This window comes from Ursus maritimus, unplaced genomic scaffold (genome assembly GCF_017311325.1).
Source record: "Ursus maritimus isolate PB19 unplaced genomic scaffold, ASM1731132v1 scaffold_35, whole genome shotgun sequence".
Taxonomy (NCBI): Eukaryota; Metazoa; Chordata; class Mammalia; order Carnivora; family Ursidae; genus Ursus; species Ursus maritimus.
The window spans coordinates 13,246,204-13,261,505 of NW_024426119.1; the positions used below are offsets into that span (position 1 = coordinate 13,246,204).

The 15,302-nt window shown below is 36.9% G+C and overlaps 1 long non-coding RNA gene across 1 annotated transcript in view; it reads left to right on the top strand.

Moving 5' to 3' along the window:
* The first annotated feature begins 7,336 nt into the window (after positions 1–7,336).
* LOC103676812 overlaps positions 7,337–15,302 on the top strand; it is a 113,388-nt gene continuing 105,422 nt past the window's right edge. Inside the window, exon 1 of the long non-coding RNA XR_572231.2 lies at positions 7,337–7,464. This is a non-coding gene — a long non-coding RNA (uncharacterized LOC103676812). The remainder of the gene's footprint in view (positions 7,465–15,302) is intronic.

The following is a 15,302-nucleotide window of genomic DNA, read 5'->3' on the forward strand; positions in this document are numbered from 1 at the left end:
CATTACTATAGACTTCAAGAAAAAAATATGAGCTACAAGAAGTAGGAGAGAGTCAGGAAACCAAACTCATAACTCTTGGTTAAGTCTAAATAAGTAGTACTTGGTAAAATGTAAAAATGCTAACAATAATCTAGAAATTAACTCCAGGATAGTATCTTATGGGAGATGAAGAGATAGGGAATTAAACACATTCTAAGCTTTTTTTCCCCACTGTTTTGGAGAATAATGTAGATAATGATTAACTCTAGGCATTCACAGAAAAATATGTCTAAATAATTACATTAAAAATATAAGGGCAGGGACACCTTGGTGGCTCAGTTGGTTAAGTGTCTGTCTTCGGCTCAGATCTCATGATCCCAGGGTCCTGTACTCAAGTCCTGCATCAGGCTCCTTGTTCAGCAGGAAGCCTGCTTCTCCCTCTGCCTGCTGGTCTCCCTGCTTGTGCTCTCTCTCCCTCTCTCTGACAAATAAATAAATCTTTAAAAAAATATATAAAGATGGGGGAGAGGGATGAATAGGTGAAGCACAGAGGATTTTTAGTGCAGTGAAAATACTCTGTATAATATCAAAATGATGGATTCATGTCATTATACATGTAACCAAACCCGTAGAGGGTACAGCACCAAGTGTAAACTGTCACATGAACTATGGACTTTGAGTGGTAATGATGTGTCAGTGTAGGTCCATCAGTTATAACAAATGTACCACTCTAGCGGGGGATATTGTCAGTGGGGGAGGCTATGCATGTGTGGGGGCAGGGGCTATATGGAAAATCTCTGTATCTTCCCCTCAAGTTTTCTGTGAACTTTCAACTGTTATAAAATTAAAAGTCTTTAAAAAATTGTAAGGATAAATTCTTGGGCATTAATAATTGGAAGGGTCACAAAAAGGATTTCAGAGGTACTGGTAATGTTATTTATGCTGATTATATCAATGTGTGAAAATATAGCAAGCTGTACACTTGTGACATATACACTTTTCTTGTCCATATTATACTTCAGTAAAAAGTTTTTCAAGTTTTGTGGGTTCATGCTAAAAAATTTTGTTTAGAAAGTATAGAAAGACATAGAGTAAATAATAGGTTTCCTTCCTACCCACAGTCTCCTGATTGCTACCTAGAGGCACTGCTGTAATACTTTCTTCTAAATCCTTCCACAGATATTTTAGGATCGTATACTCATGTTTATGTGTGTGTTTGTATTTATGAAAAAATATATGTACATATGTATTCATGTATATACATATATACACATATATATTCATGTATATTTCCCCCTTTATTACCTAATCAGTATACCAGTGCACTATGCACACTGTTGTGCATCTTGCTGATTATGTTGATTTATCTTTTCCTTTTTAGGGCCACACAGAAGTCGTGGATTCTATTGTATGGTTATACCACAGTTTATTTAGCCAGTCAATGGCTACTCAAAGCAGCGCAACAAAAAATATCTGTGTAAGTATTTCATTGCATAATACACGTATGAATGATCTTATATAAATTATGCATGTATGTATGAATATATGTACATAAACATATGGAATTACAAGATCAAATGGCATATGCCTTTCTAATTTTGATAGATATCACTGAATTACTCTCTGAAAACATTGTACTCCTTTCATTCCACCAATAATGAATGAAAGTAATATTCCTCCATGTCTTTACCAGCACAATATAGTATCAGACTTTTTCAATACGGCTAGTATGATAGGTGAAAAATCCGCTTGTTCATTTTTATTTGCATTTCTCTAGTCAGATAATTTAATTATTAAAACTACTTTCATATGTTTACTAGCCATTTGTATTCATTTTTCTTTATGTTCTTGTTTTGCTCGTTTTTATAGTGAGCTGATGTTTCTTAATTATTTATATTGGGGTAAAATATACATAACATTTACCATTTCAACTATTTTTAAGTGTACAATTCAGTGTCATTGTACGTTCACATTGTTATGGGACCAATACCACTACTCAGCTCCAGAACTCTGTCCTTATCTTAAACTAAAACTCCCTACCCACTAAACAATAACTCCCCATTTCCTTATTAATTTTATGAGCTCTTTATGTATTAATGTAATTCATGATTTGTCATTTAAATCCTGACAGTAATCCTGTGAAGTGGGCAATTGGTTTTATGATTCACTCTAGTTGGACTTTACCCTCAGCACTCAGCTAAAACTGCTCTTGCCATGGTTATCAATGACCTACATATTGCTAAATCCAATCATCCATTGCAGTTTTCAACTTACTTGCCCTATCAGCAGAATTTGATAAAACTGATCATTTCTTCTAGTACAACTTTTTCCAGTTGAATTCCAAGATGCCTCAATCTCACAGTCTACCTCATCTCAGTCTCCTTTGTCAACTCCTCAATTTTTCTAAACTTTGGTAAGCTCCAAGTCTCAGTACTTGCATTACTTCTCTTCTTTGTCTATACTCACTCCTTTGGTGATCTCTTCCAGTCTTATGGCTTTAAATAGCATCTATATGCTACTGACTACCAAATTCATAACTCTAGCCCAGATCTCCCCGCTGAACCTCCACATTTGTATATTTAACTGCCTCCTCAATATTTTCACATAAGTATATAATAAATATATCAAGCCTAACAATTTCATAATTTATTTCCTGGATTACAACTTCTAATAACAGTAAAACAACTTAGCTGTACTATCCCTCCTATGAATGGCAATTTTAAAATCTAGAAAAATATTTTAAAACACATTTGAAAGCAAATATAAAAAGAAATTATAGAGAGGCTGGCCCTTAAAAATAGGAATTATCATGGTAATATGTGCATTCTTGTGGCCATTTTCCTGAAGGCACTCACGGAACCGCATGAGGCAGAGCTGGAGATAGTAATAGATTTGAATTGAGGAATCAGAGAGCAGAGGTTTGGGCTGGCAGAGTTACTTGAAAATTAAAGAGGGAGAGAAACATCAGAGATGAGGGAGCTGCAGAGGGGTCAGCCCCAAAATTATGAATATAACTCTTCAACCTATTGAGTAATCATTGAATTGTGCATGTTCTGGAGATATTCCAGGGGTCATCAGAAATGGCATATAGAAAGTTCAAAGGACTGAGAGGGAATCTCAGCTGCTTCCCACTGCAAGAAAGACAGAGTTTTGGGTTTAGTCAATATTTCTCATAGTTAGATAATGGAATCTAGATTCTCTACAATATATTAAATGATGTCTATCATTAATAAACAATTACTAGACAGATGAAGAACCGGAAATGAGATCTATCTCCAGGAAAAAAACAATCAATAGAAATGACCCAAAGATTATTTAGATGTTGGAATTAGCAGATAATAACTTTAAAGCTGCTTTGTATACATTCTAAGGAATTAAAGGAAACTATATCCATAATGAATAAACATGAGAAATCTGGCAGAGTAATGAAAACTTTAAAAAGAACACAATAATTGAAATAAAAATTTTATAAGATGGGTTTAGAAGCATATTGCAGATAGCAGAAAAAGAGCCAGTGAACTTGATGATGGATCAATAGAAATTAACCAATTTAAAAAACAGAGAAAAATTACTTACACGTTATGCTCGTCAACCTATGAGACTATATTAAGCAGTTTAATATACATGCGCCTGAGTTCCGAAAAGGAAATAGAAAGTGGTGCAGAGGGGGCGCCTGGGTAGCGCAGTCGTTAAGCGTCTGCCTTCAGCTCAGGGCGTGATCCCAGCGTTCCGGGATCGAGTCCCACATCGGGCTCCTCCGCTGGGAGCCTGCTTCTTCCTCTCCCACTCCCCTGCTGTGTTCCCTCTCTCGCTGGCTGTATCTCTGTCACATAAATAAATAAAAAATCTTTAAAAAAAAAAAAAAAAAAAAAAAAAAAGAAAGTGGTGCAGAAAAAAATTTTTTGAAGAAAAAATGGCAGAAAGCTTCCAAAATTTGGTGGAAAATACTGAATTTTCAGATCCAATAAGCTTAGTAAACCTCAGGATAAACACTACACCCAAACACATTATAGTAAAACTGCTGGAAGCCAAGAGAAGTCTTGAAAGCAGGAATAACAAAACAATACATTACAAATGACAACTGATTTTTAATAAAAAAGAAGACAAAGCAGTTGACAATGGGATCATATCTTCAATAAGAAAGCTATCAACTCAAATTTTTATATTCAGCAAAATTTATTCCTTGCAATGAACACACATAAACACATTTTTAGAAAAATTAAAACTGAGAGAATTTGTTGCCAGCAGATTTGCACTATAGGAAATGCTAATGGAAATTCCTCTAAATGGAGAGAAATGACACCAGAGGGAAACTTATTTCTATAGGAAGGAAGGAAGAACATCACAAATGGTAAATATGGGAGTAAATATGTAAGTGTAAATATGAAGTAATTATATACATATGTGTATATATATTTTTTATTTTTAAGAAATATATGACCACTTAAAAGAAGCAGCTATTTATTTATTTTTAAAAGATTTTATTTATGTATTCGACACAAGCCAGAGATAGCAAGAAAGGGAACACAAGTGGGGAGAGTGGGAGAGGGAGAAGCAGGCTTCCATCTGAGCAGGGAGCCCAACATGGGGCTCGATTCCAGGACCCCGAGATCATGACCCGAGCCGAAGGCAGATGATTAATGACTGAGCCACTCAGGTGCTCCAAGAAGCAGCTATTTAAAGCCAAAATTATGACACTATATTATAGAGCTTACAATGAATATAGATGTTTTATATATTACAGCAATAGCACAAAGGATGGGGGATAAATGAAACTACACTTTTGCAAGATTTCTATATTTCATGTGAGGTAGTACATTATAAACTCTAAGACTTTGCTAAATTAAAGATACATATTGTGTTTCTAAAGGAACCACTAAAATAATGCAAAAAGGAATAGTTGAAATTTTAATAGAGGAATTAAAATGGAATATTAATACAGTTATATTAATCCAAAGATAGGAAAAGAGAACAAAGAAACAAAATTAGATAGAACAAATGGAAAATACATGACAAAATGGTAGACCTAAATCCAACCATATTGATAATTATATTACATGTAAATTGATAAAACACTACAATTAAGAAGCTAAATTGTGGAAGGAGCCAAGATGCCCTTCAACAGATGACTGGATTAAGAAGATGTGGTCCATATATACAATGGAATATTAGCCATCCGAAGGAGCGATTACCCAACATTTGCAGCAACATGGACGGGACTGGAGGAGATTATGCTAAGTGAAATAAGTCAAGCAGAGAAAGACAATTATCAGATGGTTTCACTCATTTATGGAACATAAGAAATAGCAGGGAGATTGGTAGGAGAAGGAAGGGAAGAATGAAGGGGGGGTAAACAGAAGGAGGAAGGAACCATGAGAGACTTTGGACTCTGGGAAACAAACTGAGGGCTTCAGAGGGGAGCGAGGTGGGGGATTGGGATAGGCCGCTGATGGGTATTAAGGAGGATACGTATTGCATGGTGCACTGGGTGTTATACGCAAATAATGAATCATGGAACACTCCATCAAAAACTAAGGATGTACTGTATGGTGACTAACATAACATAATAAAAAATTATTTAAAAAAATAAAGTCAGTTGTGTTTCTACATGCTAGCCACAAATTAGTATTATTCATGTAGAATATCTTCAAAAAATAACATATTTAGAAATAATTTGTTTATGCAAGACTGATATCCTGAAGACTACAGAACACTTTAGAAAGAAATTATTGAACACCAAAATTAGTGAAGAGATAGATATACCATGTTTATGGATCAGAAGATTCAATATTGTAAAAATGCCCATTGTCCCCTCTCTAAATTGACCTACACAGACATAAGAATCCCAGTCATAATCCCACCAGACCTTCTTATAGGAATTAAGAAACTAAACTTAAAATTTATATGACAATGAAAAGAACCTACGTTAGCCAAAGTAAAGGAAAACCTGACCTCAAGACATTTTATAAAGCTACAATAATCAAGACAGTGTGATGTTAGGTATAGATAGGCAAATAGGTCTATATGAAAAAAAGAGAACCTTAAACATTACCTTATATCAAACACAAAGACCCATTTGAGAAAGATTATTGTCCAAAATAGAAAAGCTAAAAACTCTGAAGCCTTAGAAGAAATTATGGGAGAATATGTTTGTTAGGATTAGTCAAAGATTTCTTAGAAATTTAAGGAAGGAAGTTACCATAAAACAAACAAACAAAAAGATGAATTAGATCTCATCAAAATTTAAAACATTTGATAATCATAAAGTAATACTAAGGAAGTTAGTAAATAAGCAAGACATTGAGAAAATACTTGTAAAAGTATATCTGACAAAAAGAACTCTGTAATCAAAAGGCAAATAAACTAAATTCAAATATGCAAAAGACTTGATTAGACAATACACTAAAGAAAACATACGAATGGTGAAGCACACGTAAAAGTGATTAACATCATTAGTCATTAAGAAAATACAAATCCACATGAGCTATGAATTGCGGCCCATCAACATGGTAAAGGTTAAAAAGACTGTCACTCTTGTTGATGGAAGTAGAAAATGATATAACCACATTTTTAAAAGAAAATGATATAACCACAGTTTTAAAAATGTCTGATAATTTCTTATAAAAGGTCACATCTCTTTAGATGTGACCTGGACCCAGCAATTCCACTCCTAGTACTTACCTAAGAACTGAAAGCGTATACTCACAGAGACTTGCAGAAGAATGTTTACAGCATCGTCATTTATAATAGCTCCAACTAGAAACAGCCCAGTTTTTTGTAGACAGAATAATGATATACAAAGTGTAATATATTTGTACAGTGAAACACTATGAAGCAATAAAATGTGGTATATTCATATCATGGAATACTATTTAGCAATAAAATGGAACAAATTAATGAGTGATGTAACAGCATGGATGATTCTCAAAAGCATTATGCTGAATGAAAAAAGCCCTTACACGAAAGAGCCCCTACTGCATGAGTCTCACAGATGTCATGCCGAGCAAATGAAGCCAGGCAAAAAAAGAGAAACACCAATGAGTCCATTCATGCAGGCAAAATAAATCTATTCTGAAAAAAAAAAAAATTCAGATAAATGGTTGCCTCTGGTAACTGAGAAGGAACAAGGGAAACTTTCTGGGGTGACGGAAATGTTTCATGTCTTGATGGGAATGTGGTTTAGCAGGTGTACTCTTTTGTCGTGTCTCATCAAATTGTAGAGTTTATGTTTATGTATTTGAATGTATATAAATTTTAGATTCAGAAAAAACTGTGAACTAATAATTGAACTCAAATTAGTAGGTTTCCTTTTCACTACCTTTTGTGTATTGCAGGCTTCAACCAATGAGCAAAGATGGAAAGGATAAAGAAAGTCAGGGTTCTCACTGTTGGGAAGGGAGTTACAGCCAAGGGAAGGAAAGGCAAGAATGTACCCAGTACTTCTGGATCGGAATTGGAGATCAGTATGAACTCATGGATACTAAGGTAGGTACATAGATAAATAGATGGATAGATGAAAATAAGAGAGAGAAAGATTTTGTATATGACATATGTAACATATGATATATATATACATTGGCATTATGTATATTTCTGTCATAGGTATGTGACTCATATGATCTAGCTTTGTTTGCTGAGAGGGCTCAGAAGCATTGATATGCCCATAGGAATAAAAATACCTTGTGCCCAGATCTTGGTTTATGCCTGGACTATGCCCACATGGCTTATCCCCATCGATCCTTCAAGTATTTTCTTAAATGTCTTCTCAGTGTTGCCTAGACTGATCCACACAATTTGAAATTGTAACCCTTCACCCGATCTGTGCTTATCAGCCGTCTTTGCTTTTTGGCCTCAGTGCTTATCACCTTCTATCATGTTATATAATTAATTCTTTTATATATTTTCCCTCTCCCTTCTAAAGAGTGAACTCCTGGAGGGCAAAGATTTTTGGTTCATTCGATTTGTTCAACACTTAGAACAGGGTCTGGCACATGATAGGTACTCAGTAAGTGTTTGTTGAATAAATGAATGACTGATATTGTTACAGATAAGGAAACTAAGGTTTGAATTCACAGCAAGTAAGTAACACAGGTGGGATGTCTACCCATCTCATTAACTGCAGAATTCTTTTCATTAAATGTCTTTATAGTGTGAAAGATCATGATGTGAAACCAAATCTGACTCCATAACCTAAGCACTACACCTTCTGTGGCACTGAAGATAAATTTTGCTTGCTTCCTAGTTGGGCCCAGGCTAACTCTAGCCCAGTGCAGTGACCATACTTAAAGCCTTTTGCCCGGAATGCCCATTTACATCGGTAAAGATAGATCAGACCTTTGAAGTAGATAAGATGGCAGCTGCCAAATGAGTCCACCTGGGGACAATGCTTTTCTAAGCCCCAGAATTTACTGGGGCCTCAGCTCACATATATCCTCTCTCTTTATCCTCACTCTCACCAACAGTCTTGTAAGAGTGTGCATAAGAACTCCTAAGAAATTTGTCTATGTAGGGGAAAAATGAAGTGAAAAGAAGAAAGATGTCACATTTAGAGAGGCATCTGTCGAGAAGAAACAAAAATTAACATCAGAAGAAGCAGCTACGTGTTTGGCAACTGTTGGCATTTTTTAAGAAAAAAAAATCATTTCTTTTAACATTCAAGGCTAAAAGGGTAATTGTGAAAGAGAAAGAAAAGGCTAGGTCCCTCCTTAGTAGAACCACAAACCTAAAGTCAGTAATAAGCAGCTAAACCAACAAAAGAGGGAAAGCTATGTCTGGAAATTTTGGTTCAAAGCAATTGAAGGTTGGAAGAGGAAAAAGAGAATATGACAATGTAAGCATCATTCAAATCTGTCGAAGTGTGGATACAGATCTGAAGGTCCAGTTACCTTAGGTTCTCCAGTCCATTGGGTTCTGAAGGGGCTACCAATTACATGACTTGCCCCTTTGGTCATAGGAAAAGACAAATTATCTTTGCCTGGCTGATCTTAATACCCAGAACCCTTGGCCACCGTGATTGGCTAAGGAATGATCTCATGCCCAGATAGGCAGGATTTTTCTCTGGGTTTCATGTAGAGACTAAGTGAGATAAGCCCTCACTTTCTTCTGAGCTTCCTTTTTTTTTTTTTTAAGATTTTATTTATTTCTTTGACAGAGAGAGACAGCCAGAGAGAGAGGAAACACAAGCAGGGGGAGTGGGAGAGGAAGAAACAGGCTCCCAGCGGAGGAGCCTGATGTGGGGCTCCATCCCATAATGCCAGGATCGTGCGCTGAGCCGAAGGCAGATGCTTAATGACTGAGCCACCCAGGTGCCCCTTTCCTGAGCTTCCTAAGATGGAATGGTAGAAACTTGACCTTGTTAGTGTCCATACTTCCCTCCTCTTGCTAATGGAGAAAGCCTGTAAACCAAAAAAAAAAGAAAAAAAAAAAAAAGAAAAGAAAAGAAGAAGAAGAAGAAGCAGCCAAAACCCATTACTAACAAGACAGAGAAAGTAAGAGAAGAGTGGTAGCACTGTCCAGTTCCTGGTAGCCTTCATAACTAATCCTGTTTCTGGAGTTCACAGTTGTTTGAGTTGTTTCTAGCTACTTGCAGCAAAGAGAGTCCTGACCAACAAACACACCCTGCAAAAATCTCATTTTTTTTGTCAAATGTTTCTTGACACCATGCTCAGCACTGTAAAGGGGAAAACTGCCATGAACCCAGTCCTCTGAGAGTTGAAAATATAAAACATGCAGAAGTAACTGTTGGGACCCTAACAGTCCCCTTACTGTGCTTTAATAAAAGTCAGATGGGCTCATGGGGACGTTAGCAGCATAGATGAGTGGGACAAGGGAGGCTATTTTGATGAGACCAAGTTCAGGGGAACTTACGTAACAACAGAACTGACTGTGAGGAGAGCATTCAGGAGACTACATAAGAGCTAGATTTGGGCCAGTCTCAAAATCAAAGGAGATCCAATACAGGAGTGAGCCAAAGGGACAGAAGCATAAATAGTGGATGAATCTGTGAGTCAGAAGAGATAGGAGAATTGTGGTTCCAGGAAGTTCATCCATGGGAAAGAGGGATAGTGTCCACTAGTGGGTGGAGGTGTGAGAGGTGGCACCCAGTTCCAACTGGCCAGCATTCAACAGAGTTCCAGCCTAATAGGCTATAGTTCTTTGGAGATCTGGTTTGCCTTTTCTGTGTAGACAAGACACTTACCAGCTAACTAGTCAATGTCATTGTGAGAACCCAGAGCTTAGAATTTACAGTGGGATCTGAGTCTTCACCCAGATCAGCTTAGAGGGGTTTGAACCAGATGATGAGTATTAGGTACAATCATAGCAAGGGTCCAGGCACAAGCCAGAAATTGAAGTTTGGCATTTGTATCCAATGCCTTGTGGAGAATCTAGAACTGGAAATGAGAGACCAGGCAAAGTGGTCGAGGGTTGAAGAACCAAAGGAACAGAGCATTAAGCAAGAGAAAGGATGAGAACGAAGTGAATGCTTCTAAAATTTTTTCCCAAAGGAGGTTGAAGTTCACCCAGCATGTTTTTATTAATGGACTGCTAGGTGAGATGTGGGTAGATCAGCCTGTTTTAAGGATGTAGGAGCTGGTAGACATCAAGGGATAAGGGGATCAAATGCGGGTGCCAATGATGCAGAATGAGCAGAGTGAGGCTCTGGGAAAGGCAGCATATCAGTAGGTATGCAGGTTGCCTGGTTTCCTCCCTGGAGTATTGGGGTGGAATAGTGACACTATTTACTGAACTTAACAGTCAGGGTCCCAACAATGGCAGAATCCTGTTCTGCCATCCAACCCATTCACTCCAATACAAGAGTATAATATAATCTGTATGAACAGACTGCTTGAGTTCAAATGCACAGTTTATTACTAACTACCTCCGTGACCTTGAACAGGTTATGTGATACCTTATTCCTCATTTCCCTCATCTGTAAAAAGGAGAATGTTTTGGTACCACCATATAAGATTATTATAATAATAACATTAATACACATTAAGCACTCAGAACTGTTCCCAGCAAGTATTAAGCACTCACTTAGTGTTAACAATTAATACTATCTCTCAAGAGAGAAATACAGGGAACAGTAAGCAAATGGAAAACAAAGACCACTTTACTATTAGCTTTCAAGAGTGCCTAAGAAGCCCAATGCAGAGCTGTCAAGAACAAATGGCTTGGGTTTAAAGTTGAGGGATTTTCACCATTCTCTAAAGCTTACATCCAGATCTTGGGTCTTAACAGTGTCTGGCCTGGCTCATTATTAGAAACTAAAGGAATGACCATGATATTTGGGAATGTGTGAGAAAAGAAGAGCAGAACCTGAGTCTACTTATTCACCAGCTGCAATGAAGACAGGACAGCAAAATGGGGAGTGAGCCTGGGGTTATAACACTGAGTGACAATGCCCCTAGTAAACGCAGTGCAGCAAATGTCCCAGGCTGCTACACAATCATATTAGGAGCATATTTCCCTACTCAGGTAGGGATAGTAGAAAGTGGGAGTGGGGTGACTGCAGGCAGTAGAACCCGGTCTCTGGCAAGAGAATAGAAGTAGGTCCATCCAGTTTCATAGATAGATATCCAGCCAATTGTAATAAAGCGACTTCCAGAATCCACAGGCTGGTGGGTCTGAGCTTATTTCAAAAATTCCTGTCTTTCATCTTTAGGATTTGTTCAGGAACTGGCTCAGACAAGAAGCAACTCATCATAGGCAGGGCCAACTGCGCAATCTGGCAGTTGACAGAAACTTTACCCTTGACCATACGTGTCTAGCTTCTAATGAAGAGTGTGCAAACTGAGATTGATACTTTCTGTGATGATTAGTTTATATTTACAACATTTCCCTCCTCCCATCTTTTAAAGAAGATATATATATATATATATATTTTTTTTTACCACTAATTGGCTCGGTTAAAGCAATTGAATCAGTTAAAGCAACTGAAGAAGTGTAAACAGTGGGCTCTTTCAGTGTTCTCTGACTCCTTCAGAGCCTTGAGCACTACTGCCGGCTGCTTTCAAATTAATGGTTCCTGATGATACTGAGGGCAGCCCCCCAAGCAAAATCTATACAGAGATAGGACATCTTGGTGTGCACCCTGATTTGAAAGGATGAGAACACACAGTAGGAAATGCATGAGGGAATATTAAGAAGTGTATACAATTAATTTTTATGAGCATTATGAGACAGGGGCATCTACTGGAATGTAATGATTGCATCTGAGCAGGGTGGTTACCTGGGAATCCACGATTCTCTTCGATTTTGGTAGATGGGATTCTATAGAGATTTGTGGCAAACCTCCTACAGTGAAATATTGCCGTTAAACCTAGGAGAGCAGAAATTTTATTTTCCCTTTCTTGCTTCTTTCTCACCCCAAAATAGTCTCTTTTGATTCAATGCAAATTTCACAGAATCACAGCATTTCAGGTTTGGAAGCAATTTCTTTGCTCATTGTTTCTTTTTGGATACATGTATCCTTTCTAGAATTATGTTTCTTTTACTTAAAGTACATGCTTTAGATATTCCTTGAGGATAGATCTATTGTTGATAAACTCCAAGTTTGTTTGAAAATGTTTTTGTTTCCTCTTCATTTTGAAAAGATATTTCTCCTTGGTGTATAAATGTAGAGTTATTTTTACTCAGAATTTTGAAAATATTATTTTACTGTATTTTGATTTCCATGTTGCTATAAGGAACCTGAAGTGAATCCAATTGTTATTTCTTTGAAGGTAATCCTTTTTTTAAAAAAAATCACTTTTGGTGTTTTTTATTTATCTTCCTTATCCTATGATTTTATTTAGAGATATAGATTTCTTTTATGTTTCACATTTGTCATGGTTCCTGAATCTGAGACTATGTGACTTTCATTAATTCTGGAAGTTTTTCATTATCTTTCAAATGTTACCTTTTCATTTTTTTCTAGACTTTCCTGGAACTTAAAAAAAAATGTCCCCTTGATATTCTCTTTTAATTTTCCTTGTTTCTTTAAATTATCCTATCACATTTTCATCTTTTTCTGTAAAGAGTAATTGCTTTAGTATGCAGCAATATATAGTAAGCAATTTCTTTAGTGCTATTTTCGAGTTTACTAATTCTTCCTTTAACTCTGTCTATTTGGCTCTTTGGTCCATCTGTTGAGTTTTTAATTTTAAGAGTTATGTAACCTTTTTATTCCTAGATGTCTATTTGTTTGTTTGTTTGTTTTTCAAGATTTCCTGGTGTTTTTTCAAAATACCTTATTCCTTCTTTTATTTCTTACCACATTTCAGCATACCAGTTGTTTATTATTTCTTCTGACAGTTGCTCCCTAAAGTCCATAGGAGTGTAAAACTTTTTTTATACTTTGGTTTTATTTGTGATTTTGTTTGTGGTTCTTACTCATTTTGATTTGATTCTCAAAATTTTACACTTTTGGTTTCCCAACTCTTATCCATTTCAGTTATAGCTGTGTGAATTCTGCAAAGCCCACTTTGAGAGTGATGCTTTGCAGGAAGAATTTGCTTTGGTTTCTGCCCAGAACTTGTTACATGATCATTGTAAATTAATATTTTTGGCTTGAGGCTTCCTAGATCACCTAAGTGGGATAGAAATAAACCTGAAACCCATGTGAGCACAGACCTGTGTTCACAAATTCTCAAGAGAGACGTTTTTTCCTCACAAGAACTTACACCCAGATTAACAAGTTTCTCCTCTTGCCAGTAGGCTAATGTTTACTACCTTTCACTGAAATTAGACTCCTTTTAAAGCTCTTGATTCTGCATAGGAGTTTTTTTTTTTAATTTTTTTATTATGTTATGTTAGTCATCATACAGTACATACTTAGTTTTTGATGTAGTGTTCCATGATTCTTGTTTGCATATAACACCCAGTGCTGCATGCAATATGTGCCCCCCATAATACCCGTCACCGGCCTATCACAATCCCCCACCTCCCTCCCCTCTGAAGCCCTCAGTTTATTTCCCAGAGTCCATAGTCTCTCATGGTTCCTTCCTCCTTCATTCTTCCCTTCCTTCTCCTACCAATCTCCCTGCTATTTCTTATGTTCCATAAATGAGTGAAACCATCTGATAATTGTCTTTCTCTGCTTGACTTATTTCATTTAGCATAATCTCCTCCAGTCCCGTCCATGTTGCTGCAAATGTTGGGTAATCGCTCTTTCAGATGGCTGAGTAATATTCCATTGTATATATGGACCACATCTTCTTAATCCAGTCATCTGTTGAAGGGCATCTCGGCTCCTTCCACGATTTAGCTATTGTGGACAATGCTGCTATGAACATTGGGGTGCAAATGGCCCTTCTCTTCACTACGTGTGTATCTTTGGGGTAAATACCCAGTAGTGCAATTGCTGGATCATAGGGTAGCTAAATTTTTAACTTTTTGAGGGACCTCCACACTGTTTTCCAAAGTGGCTGTACCAACTTGCATTCTCACCAACAGTGTAAGAGGGATCCCCTTTCTCCACATCCTCTCCAACATTTGTTGTTTCCTGCCTTGTCAATTTTTGCCATTCTCACTGGAGTAAGGTGGTATCTCAATGTGGTTTTGATTTGAATCTCCCTGAGGGCTAATGATTTTGAACATTTTTTCATGTGTTTGTTAGTCATTTGTATGTCTTCATTGGAAAAGTGTCTGTTCATATCTTCTGCCCATTTTTTGATTTGATTATTTGTTTCTCGTGCATTGAGTTTGAGAAGTTCTTTGTAGATCTTGGATACCAGTCTTTTATCTGTAGTGTCATTTGCAAATATCTTCTCCCATTCTGTGGGCTGCCTCTTAGTTTTTTTGACTGTTTCCTTGGCTGTGCAGAAGCTTTTTATCTTGATGAAGTCCCACAATTTCATTTTTTCTTTTGTTTCTCTTGCCTTTGGAGATGTGTCATGAAAGAAGTTGCTGTGGCCGATGTCAAAGGGGTTGCTGCCTATGTTCTCCTCTAGGATTTTGATGGATTCCTGTCTCACATCGAGGTCTTTCATCCATTTGGAGTTTCTCTTTGTGTATGGTGTGAAAGAGTGGTTAAGTTTCATTCTTTTGCATGTAGCTGTCCAATTTTCTCAGCACCATTTATTGAAGAGACTGTCTTTTTTCCACTAGATGTTTTTTCCTGCTTTGTCAAAGATTAGTTGCCCAAAGAGCTGAGAGTCCCATTTCTGGGTTCTTTGTTCTGTTTCATTGGTCTATGTGTCTGTTCTTGTGCAGTACCATGCTGTCTTTGTGATCACAGCTTTGTGGTATAGCTTGAAATCTGGCAACATGATGCCCTCAGCTTTGTTTTTCCTTTTCAACAATTCCTTGGCGATTTGGGGCCTTTTCTGGTTCCACACAAC